Raw genomic sequence first — 9,250 nt, forward strand, 5'->3', positions numbered from 1 at the left:
TCTTCCTCCAATCCTGATGCCACCTTCCTCCTTCGTACAATCCAGTGCCCAGATTATCTGTTCTGTATATAGATTGAAAAGGTATGGAGACAAAATACATCCCTGGTGGACCACCTTTCTCATTTTTAACCATGCAGTGTCTCCTTCCTCTGTTCTAACCATTGCCTCTCCGTTCAAGTATAGGTTTTGGATAAAAACAATCAAATGTTCTGGGATTTCCATTCTTTTCAGTCAGCCATAGTTTGTTGTGATCCACACAGTCAAAGCCTTTGCATAGTCAATGAAGCACTGATAGACATTCTTCTGGTACTCTCTGCTTTCAGCCAACATCTAACATTAACTATAATATCCCTAGTACCACGGCCCCTGCTAAACCCAACCTGCACATCTGGTGGTTCTCTGTTGACTTCTTGCTCCAGTCTTTTTTTTTTATTAATTTTCAGCAGAATCTTGCTTACATATGATATAAATGATATTGTTCAATAATTTCCACATTCTTTTGTATCACCTTTCTTTGGAACAGGAACAAATATCAGTCACTTTCAGTCAGTTGGCCAGGTGGCTGCCCTCCAGATCTCTTGATACAACTTAGTGAACACATCCAAGGCAGTGTCTGTTGAAATATGTCAATTGATATGCCATCAACTCCTGGAACCTTGTTTTTTACAAATTCTATCAGAGCAGCTTGAACTTCTTCCTTCATCTCCACAGACTCTTGTTTCTTTTTGTTCCATGAAATTCTTCTGTGTCAGTAAATTCCTTCTGTATAGTAACTCTGTATACTCCTTCCATCTTCTTTTAATATTTCTTGTATAATTTGACATTCTGTGCAAGCATCTTTAAGTCTTGCTACTCGTGGTTTAAATTTGTTTTTCAATTCCCTCAGCTTAAGAAATTCTGAGCAAATTTGGCCCTTTCAATTTTCTGACTCCAGCTTTTTGCACATTTCATTATAATACTTTGCTTTGTCTTCCTGGGATGCCCTTTGAAATTTACACAAGATTTAATAAATTGTCATTCAGTTTTGATTCAGAATACACACTATTTGTAGCTTCAATAATTTAAAATATATTCTAAGAATTATTTCTGATTTAAAAGAAATTCTGAGTGTTGCAATTAAAATAGAAATCTAAGTTTTTGTGCTGGAATTGTTTCTTATTAAAATCTGTAATATCAATTTTCCTTACTCCCACTTTTCTTATTATGTTTTAACAAAATGATATTTTTCGTGTATTGAAAGCACAAGAGGAAGCCAGAAAAATTTCCCTTCCAAAGCTTCACACATCTCTTTGTTTTGCCTGGAAGTTCTATTCACATGTTCTATTTCAAAGTCACCTCTTTCAAATGACTTTGTGTCATCCAAGTCAACACTTGTAGCAGATTTTACTGATTATCCATGAACAAAAAGGTACTTCTTTTTCTCTCTTTCAAGGCATAATATTGTCAGAAAGACTGTGTATCTTCCTTGCTTCTGGTAAAGCCATGCAAATATTTCTGATCAAAGAAATAAGAATATACCACTTGGTACCCAGCCACTAAAATACTTCTCCATTATCTCCTGTGCCACATTAATTGTATATTTTTATATCTTGAATTAAGGCAATATATACGTGCTCTTGAAAGCAACGTGTTAAGAATTTCAGAGGCTCCATTAACATGTCTTTCTGAATGACTCTGTAGATCCAAATGATCTTGATAACCTGTTTACCAAAAAATGCTTTTCATTTACTGAAAGAATCTATTATATTTAAGGGAAGGTGGTTGGGAAATGCTTAAGTGCTTGCCTATTTGTTGAAATTTTATGGTTCAGACTCTCTTAATGCCCTTCAGAAAACAGGTTTTAAAATCTGTTTCTGAAACATCACAACACCAGAGTGTAGTTCTACCTTGGAACACATGAAGTTGTCATGAGTCAGATTTGATGACCACTAACAACACAACCAATAACCTTTGTTATGCAGATATAATGGCCTTACTCACTGAAAGTGAGGAGCACTTGAAGAGCTTGCAGCTGAAGGTTAAACACTTCAGCCTCCAATATGGATTGCATATCAACATCAAGAAAACAAAATTTCTCACAACTGGACTGAAAGGCAACTTTATGATTGATAGAAAAAGGGATGAGACTGTCAATGACTTCATCTTACTTGGATCCACAATAGCTACAACTTTGTACCAGCAGTTAGGAGATCAAGAATTATATTGCACTGGGAAACTCTGTCATCAGAGACCTCTCCACATTGCTAAATGGTGTTGGTTTCAGGACAAAAGTGTGCTTGAATCAGGCCAGATCTTTTCAGTCACTTGCTATACACCTGACAGCTTGACAATGACTAAGGAAGACAGAAAAATGGATTCTTTTGAACTGTAATTTTGGAGAAGGGTGCAGAATATCTTATGGACTGCCAAAAGATCAAACACATATGTATTGGAGAAGATGCAGCCAGAGTCCTTGGAGACAAAGACTATGAAACTTTGTCTTTCATACTTTTTTTTTATACACAATTAAGATTTTAATTTTTAAAGTTATTATTGTTTTGGCTTGCAACCTTGCATCTTTTCTGGAATGATTTCATTCACAGAGTTTCGAAAGTTAAAAGACTTTTTAGTTCAATTATTGATTCTACCTAACAACTATAATTCAGGTTGCAACTAAATGTGAAGAAAAAGAAAATCCTTGCCACTGTACTGATAGGGAACAACATGGATGACTGATGGAGAAAAGATTGAGACCGTGAATAGCTTTATCTTTTTTTCTTTAATTTTATTTTATTTTTTAAATAATTTTAATGAACATTTACAGAGTCTCGCACACTTTTGACATGTTACTGTTGCTGTTGTTGCTGTTACATGCCATTGAGTCTTAAACAACTCATAGCAACCCTATGAATGAAAGACCTGAAAACATGTATAATTTCCATCATTTCTCTAAGTTCATACAGTTTCTGGAGGCAAGCTATTTCAGAAGTGGATACCACTGCTGCTTCCAAACTTGTTTTAATCTCTGAGTTCCACCAAACATTGTCCACCGTGGGTAACCATTATCACATTTGACACATCAGGGTCACAGTGTTTAGCTTCAAAGCAACCATGAATTACATCTGTACAGCAAATGGACAGACCAGAGATATATGACTTAGAAGAATGTTTGACCAAAACCAATTAAAACCATGGTGAGGGCCACAGATTAAATCACCCACTTTTGGCTTGGTAACATAACTTTCTATCGACTAGGCCAACAACATTCTCTCTATAACTCACAGAGAGACATCATGCTTGGAAAATTGAATGGGAATTCAAAAGAGAGGAAAATTCTCAACCAATTGTGTTGACATGGTGACTGGCACTTTGAGTATGTCAGAGATTGTGAGAATAGCACAGAATAGGACAACATTCAGATTGATTGTTCATAGGGTCACTATGAGTTGTACTTGACTTGATGATACTTAATAACCATAACAACAACAGATGGTGAAACAGATTGCTTCTTGGAGACAAGGATTTTGTAACTCCGCACATTCTTTGGGCATGTTGCCAGAAAGCATCAGTTCTTGAGAATAATATCATGCTTGGAAAGATAGGAGATAAGTGCTGGAATAGAAAACACTGGATGAGATAGTTTGACACAGGGACTGTTGCAATGGAGTCAGATTTGTCAGAGATGCTGAGTTTAGCTCAGAATAGGGCAAGATTCAGAGCCATCGATCATAGACTGTTATGAATCATAGGAGATGGCATATAACATCAATAACGGTACAGTATAATATTTAGATCTGTTGTTCATGGAGTTGCTATGAATAACCGTCAACTCAACGTTTATGTAACAACAACAGTATCCTTAAAACGGTGAACATTTTAAGGTCCAATTTTTAAGGCAGTTGGTCTGTTCTTAGTAATTTGTAAAAGTGCAATTCGCCCGCAAAATTGGAAGGCAGCACAAGTGCTTCTAAAGTTTGTAGCTCTGGAAGAAGATGGAGAAGAGAATGCTTCGTTTAGTTGTTATTTACTGTACTTAGGAAGATATTAAATAAAACTAATAAGCCTCAGCAATAATTGACTTATTTGTGAGCAGTAAGTAAAAAAGAACTTAAACAATAATAAACAAGTTTGAAAAGGAACATATATTTAAGAGATATATTCTAGGTACTTGTTAAACAGAGAAACTCAGCTCTGAAGGATTTAAATAAAATATTTTTCCTTTCCACTTATATTTCTGCTTCACATACTCTCAGGGTAGGTCCCATGGATGGAAGCATGGGAACATGGAAGCAAGGAAATAAATTAGGGTTGAGTATTAAATTGCTGTTGTTGTTGTTGATTGCTGTCAAGTTGGGCATGACTCATAGAGCTACCACCTGAAAAAAGGCCTGAAGCCTTTCCACAACTATCCCCATTTATGAAAGTTCACAGAGTTTTCAGAGGCATGCTGTTTAAGAAGTGGATGCCACTCCTGTTCACGTCTTGGAGAAAATGTAAAGTGTCATTACTGGCACATTGTTCCAATTGGAGGCAGATATATCCAACGTCTTTAGTTTTTGACAGAGTTGTGCTTCCAGAGAAATGGAATCCAGAAGCAAACAATTCTTTAACAATAGAAATGTTATACTTACCCATCCCTCCACTGCTAAATTTATAGATGTAGCAAACAGGAAACTTGAAAATCTGCACAACTCCAAGGAGGGCTTACTTTGCAACACCCACCTTTAGATGTGCCCATAAAGAACAATAGATGATCAGGAAAGCTCTTTCCACTAAAAAAAATTTGAATCAAGGGCTTTTGCATTCTGCCTAGTAAGAACTCATATAATGATTGTCGGTGGTTGTTGTTGTTGTTAAGTGCTGTCAAATTGAGTATGATTTATAGCAACCTCACGAACATCCAACCTGAAACATGCTCTATCCTATGCCGTCATCATCATATCTGAGACACGAGAGTCCACTAGTGAAGTCAGTGTCAATCTGTCTCATTGGGATCGTCCTTTCCTTTCCTGACCCTCCATCTTTCTAAGCATAATGCCCATTTCCAAAGAATAGCCATGCCTAGCCAAATACCCAACGTATAAAAGATGAAGCATTATCGTTCTTACCTCCCAGGGTCACTCTATTCACACATGAGATCATTACTACTCTTGTTCAGCACCACATCAAAGGCATCAATTATTCTTCTGTCATCTTTATTCATTGTCCAGCTTTTTGGTGCATAGCAGGTGATTGAGAAGACCATAGCATGAATCAAGCACACTTTAGTCTTCAAATTAATATCGCTGCTCTTAAATATTTTGCAGAGAACTCTGACAGCAGACTTGCCCAACACAGTATGTATCCTGATTTCCTGACTACTGGTACTGATTGGTGATCCAAGCAAGATGAATATTTTAGTCTTAACAGTATCAATCTTTTCTCCATCTATCATAATGTTGACTGTTGAACCTGTAGTGAGGTTCATTGTCTTCTTGATATTGAGATGCAGTTTATGACAAAGATTGTTTTTAGAAGGATACACTGTTTAGTCTTTTACAGCAAACATTTCATGCCCTTCTTGCTTTCAGCAAGCAAAGTGGAGTTAATGATGTAACTCTGAAGTACACCCTTCCTGAGTTTAAACCATACAGTGTTCCTTTGCTTTGTTAACATAACACCTTTTTTTATGTAGGTATACATTCTGTACATAGAATTCTCATTCTTCTCAATGTAAGCCATGATTTGTTATGATTCACACAGTAAAATGCCTTTGTATAGTCATGAAAACATGAATATGCATTCTTCTGTTGTTGTTATGTGCCATTGAGTTGCCTGCAACTCATAACGACCCTATGTACAACAGCTCTAAACCCTGCTCTTTCCCTTGCCAATTGTCTCTGAGACACCATTTTTTAGAAGTCTAACTACTTCTAAAAGGATGTATCACCTTGTAAACCCTATACCCTATGATACAATTCTGTTTTGTTCTACCAGTTTGTATGAGTCAGAGTCAACTTGATAGCAAATGGTTAATTTTTTAGGTACCTTTATTTTTTGGTGGTTGTTGTTATTTGGTTAGGTGTTACTGAGGGTGCAAATAATTTAGCATTTCCTCCATGGTCCACTAAATTATGTAGGCATCATCTCTAAACATGATATATAAAAAAAATAGAACATCTCTTAGATATTGCAAGTGAATCACTCTCATACTAGGGAGTTTTTCATTGGAAGCATGAAGAAAAAGAAAATAATATAAATATACAAAAATTCTCACTATTGGACAAATGGAAAACATCACATCAAATGGAGAAGGGATAAAAATGTATCCAGTGACTTACTTCATCTTTTTTTGTATCCACAGTCAACATCCTTGGAACAACTACCAGAAAATCAAAAGATACATTGCATTGGGGAAGTTTGTGGCCAGGGACCTCTTTAAAGTACTAAAGTGTAAACAGGTCGGTTCAAAGAATAAGGTTTATCTCATTAAAGCCATGGTCTTTTCAGTTGCTTGCAGTGCATCTTCAAGTTGGAAACTGAATAAGGATGATAGAAGAATCTATGCTTTTGAATCATGATGCCAAGAAGAATGCTGAGTATCTTATGAACTGCCTAAAGAAAAAAATAAATATTTCCCAGGAAAGGTGCAGCCAAGGCGCTTTTTGGAGATAAGAATAGTGAAACTTTGGCATAAGTTGGACATGATTTTAGAAGGGGCCTTTCCATAGAAAAGGACATCATGGTTAGAAAGCTGGAATATCAATGAAGGAGGGGATGAATTACATAATGACTTTAGTCATGCATTTGATTGTGTCAGAGATAATGAGGACTGCACAGGACAGGGTGAAGTTCAGATCCAATGTTAAGAGGGATGCTATGAGTTGTAGTCCACCTGACAATAATAACAATAATTTGTAGCTGGGATTCTTTGGTCAAGTCTATACATTCTAATTTGAGTAAAAGAGTCTTGAATAACTTCTAAACTTGGCTGATTAGATGTTTCTTATACATACCCCCTTGGTTCACGTTTTTCTAGACACAATGGCAACTATTCCAAACGTGTTCTTATATACTAAGTGTTAAAAATGACGATGTTTCTATTTGATTTCTAAAGGACAGCATAAAGAATCTGTTCAACTGGCAAATACATCTACCTCATGTTGCAAGAGCAAGTTCTCAGTTCTAATGTAGAAGTGATTATAGATTGTAAGTGTACTTGTATATTATTTATTTTTCAAAAATAGTCTTTGTCACACAAAACTATTCTCCTTAATTAAATATTTTAAGAGCAAGCATAAATTAATTGCAATTTTTGGCTCTTTAATGATTATCTCTTACCACATGTTTGTGAGCAATTTTTTAACAGTGAATATTCCTGTTTTTATGTCGTGTGAGAACAAAGAGGATAGTAAACACTTTTTAAAGCATTAATGAATACTTTCTTTTTTAAAGAATGAAACTCTCTGCTGTGATTTTCAATATTTTCCTAAACTTTTGCCAGTGAAATTAGATCCATAATTTGCATGTCTTTTTACCCAAACATGTAGGTGCTACAAATATTTAGTCAGCTTTCTATTCATCTATTGACTCCTAATACAGCATATCTCACTTAGAACCTTTACATCATTTTATTTCCTCTGGGTAGCTTCTCAGAATTGTCACTGTTACACACAAAAATAATCAAAAGAATTATAATTCCTGGAATTCTTTTAGAATTACCTCTTGGAATAAACAATTTATTCTTTCACTCTATGGAAAAAATATTTTTAGGCAACTGATGATACAATAGTCTTTCTTTTAATATGATAAACATAAAAGAAATTTGTTGAATTCCCCGTGGCTATAATAATTTATTATTTGATTCTTCACAAAATATCTAAGCTCATTCTCATTTTCACTTTCTTGATTTAAGCCAATTCTGAATTGGCCACAAGCACTGAAAAAACATTTATCTATTTTGTTTCTAGGAATGTTTGTTTAAGTTCATTTTTTAGGGTCTAACTCCTTATCTGTATGAATTCATATTACATTTTAAAAACAAAAATACACAACAGAAACAATAAGGTACATAAATGATTAAATAATTTCAAGTTGGAAACTTGTTATATATTTTCATTTTAGCCCAAAAAAGTAACAACCATAAAACCCAGGCAACTTCAACCAAGTCTTATCATCAGAGTTTGAATGGACAAAGTTGGCCATGCAGCATGTTCTTATAATTCACATTTCCAAAATAAGCACTTCTCCTACCTATGATATTACCTCAGTATGTAAAACGTTGCTGATACTGAAAATGAGAAAGTAGAATGTGTGGATGCAAATTTAAACTTTTATGAACTATTGAGGATTTTTTATCACAATGGCAAAAACATCATGAAGCAGAAAAATTAATTTTTAAAATAATTTTCTTGTGATCATAGTTGAAAATATTTTAGTAAAGAATAGTATGTTTTAGCACAAATGAACAAGAATTCCAAGATTGTACTTTTAGAAAACCCTTTCAAGAAAGCAAAAATCATTCTTTTATTTGAGACCAATTTCTTTCTAAGAAGGAAAAAAAAATTATTTCCTTGGTAAACTTCAAAAAGCTTCCAAAATTATAGATTTACATATACACTTACTAATATGGCTATTTATAGTTTTAACTATTTTTCTGTAATAAATCTCTATAGAGTGCCTATAAATGAATTAATGAAATTTTTTGTAACACTTGACATTTAGTTGACCAAATCAAGCCACTTTATGTAGATAGGACTGAAAGTCTGTGTCCTAGGAACTCTCTTACTCCCAGGTAAACAGTAACAGTTAGGCTCGTTGATTGCACAATAGATACTTCTGCAGTCTGAAGATCTCTCAGAAGAGCAAGATGCTCTCCTAATAAACAAACAAACAAAAACAAAAACAAAAATAAAAAACCACACAACAAAAAATCAACAAACCTCTATCTAACAAATAAAAGAAAAACAACCTGCAACCATTAGATAGATTCCAGCTTACCGTGATTCTCTATCATGTTTCTGAAGCTATAAATCTTCATGGGAGAAAGATGTTCCTGTGAGTGAATTTAAACCACCAACACTTTGATTAGTAGTTCAACATGTAACATCCTGTGTCACCAGAGATATTTAGAAGAAAATAAGTCACTAAAAAGCATTATAACTGTGTTATATCTGCATGTTATTCTATTGGACAAAATAAGTGCTCAGTACATATTTCCTGGTGCATAAACAAAAGCACTCCACAAGGATGTGATCACATACTCAATTCATTACAACAGTTGTCTTTTTTT

At 34.6% G+C, this 9,250-nt stretch overlaps 1 pseudogene; it reads right to left on the minus strand.

The window, feature by feature from the left end:
* Nucleotides 1-8,746: 8,746 nt before the first annotated feature.
* The window catches only part of LOC102863400, a 28,004-nt pseudogene continuing 27,500 nt past the window's right edge, over nt 8,747-9,250 (minus strand).

This window comes from Elephantulus edwardii, unplaced genomic scaffold, assembly GCF_000299155.1.
Source record: "Elephantulus edwardii isolate Elephantulus edwardi_28Jun2011 unplaced genomic scaffold, EleEdw1.0 scaffold00111, whole genome shotgun sequence".
Taxonomy (NCBI): domain Eukaryota; kingdom Metazoa; phylum Chordata; class Mammalia; order Macroscelidea; family Macroscelididae; genus Elephantulus; species Elephantulus edwardii.